Raw genomic sequence first — 2,269 nt, 5'->3', positions numbered from 1 at the left:
CAACACACAGGTCTTGAGTGTACAGCTGTTGTGATGAGGTGAACACGGAATAAGTATGAAGGGCAAGTGACCTTGCTAGCTGAAGTGTTAATGGGTTCGGTAAGACTTCTTATAACATTGTCGGTATGTTTCCTTTGTATACCTCGACATATCAGTTGCCTGTTGCACATTGCAGGAAATAGTACTTCTTAAATTTAGGGCAGTAGTGTTTAAGACATTTGGCTTTATTATTATTTTAAAGAATGCACACTTCTACTCTTTACAGAAACATGACAGTGTTTTCAAATATGGAAAGAACCCGTGCGGGTTCTGTGTAGTCACCTCAGGCTTTAGGAAGCCCTTTAGTACTGGCACCTCTAATGCTTCAGTTTCCTGGTCTGTAAAATGGGGATATAAAGACATCTACGTTGTAGGGGTTTTGTGAGGATTCGTGAGTTAATTGTGAAATGCTTTTAGATGTAGTTTTCTTTCATAACAAATTCTAAAGTGTCTGTTTCTGCTTTAAACCCTTCCTGGGAAAAAGTAGCTATAAATAAAATTATTCCCATTTTACAGGTAAGGAAGTTAGGTAACTTCCAGAAGGAAGTAAACTTAAGAGGCAGGCTTCAAACCCAGGCCAGGCAGAAACCTGAACTCTAAGCATGTTGAGGTCAAGTCCATAATTACTGCATTTGCTTTATTAGATGCAACTACAGAGGGAGGGCAATCCTGCTTAACTGTGACGTAAACGTGAAGTTTGGGATATAAGCTTGGGTTTTGTCTGGCTAAGGTTGGGTACTGAGTAGCAGTGGAACTGAAGACAAAAATGGGCAGGAGACGGGCTGATGTGGCTGAGAGGACTTGTGCTAATGTTCACTGGAGCAGAAATGGGAGACTTGCCAAATGTCTGCTGACAGGGTGGAGGCAGGGCTGTGGAGTTGTTTGAGATACACCAAAGTGGACGAACAGCCAAGACAGGATGTGTATGGGGTACCTGTGGGGCCCTCCAGCTAGAGAAGCCCTCTGTGTCACCTCACCAGCCCTCAGACCCAGCCAGCTATTTTTTCTACACCTGTGCTGTGACCACTCAGTGTAGCCCAGTGGTTAAAAGTTTATGCTTCAGGGCAGTGATCTCCAAACCTGTTTTGCTGTGTGTTTTTGAACATGTATCCCAAGATATATGTATTTATAAAGTATAACAATACCTTCTTGACCAATATACTTTTAAGTAAGAAAAATTTAACTTCTACATGATGAGATAAAAAAGACAATACCTAATATTTTATTTCAAAAATTTGGATTACCTCTTGCACCCCACTTTGCTAGTCTCTGCTCCCAAGGGTCGGTCATGTTCTGGCTGGTGAAGTTGGGCAACTTCCTTAACCTCTTCAAGCTTCAGTTTTCTCATCTGTAAAATAAGGATAATAAAACAGGATTATGAGGGTTAAATGAGATAATTCAAGTAAAGCTCTTAATGTCCACAAGAAGAAAAGTCTTTTCCCCCGAAACTTAAGTAGTAGAATTCAATCTCTAGCTTCCCTCTTTTGCTATGCTGAAAATAGATCCACATCCTTTTCATTGGGAAAGTTCTAGACGAGATAGCTAGGGACTATCAATCATACCAAATGTGGGGGAAGTTAGAAGCTTCCACATTTTTCATTTTTCATAGTAATTGTGTTTGGTTTAGAATTCCTGACTTCCTCTCTTGAATGGTACCTGGAAGCCTATTGGGGCAGATTCCTCCCCACCTAAACATACACCAATAAAAATAAAACAATACTCTGTGCCAGATACTGTTCTAAGCATTTTACACAGTAACATCTCAGTCCTCGCAATCGAGTTAGGTGCTGTTATCATCTCAATTTATTAAATAACTTGTCCAAAGTCGTAGAGCTAGGAAGTTATGGAACCAGAACCCAAACTTAGATACACCGCAACTCCAGAGCCTATGCTTTTAACCACTACACTATGGGCCTCCTGAAGGTGCTGGGGGCAGATATCTTGCTGGGGTCGCGGCTACAGGCTCACGGCTACAACAGCGCTTGCTGCATAGTCTGTTGAGTGAGCAGATGGACGGACAAACAGCAGAAACGTGGCTGCGCCCTCAGAAGGGTGCAGAGCGGACCCAGGAGCTCTGCTCGGCGCTGACACACCTGCGAAAGCTCCCACCTGTGGGCTTCGGCCGTTCCCAAAGCACTCCGCCACTTCCGGTCCTGGCTCCGCCTCCCTGCCGCCGGCCGTTTTGCGTTTCAGAGTTTTGTCCCCAGCGCCGAGCCGTCGCCCCGCTCTC

The sequence above is a fragment of the Rhinolophus hipposideros genome (genome assembly GCF_964194185.1).
Source record: "Rhinolophus hipposideros genome assembly, chromosome: 10".
NCBI lineage: Eukaryota > Metazoa > Chordata > Mammalia > Chiroptera > Rhinolophidae > Rhinolophus > Rhinolophus hipposideros.
Note: the sequence above shows the minus strand (reverse complement) of the source record.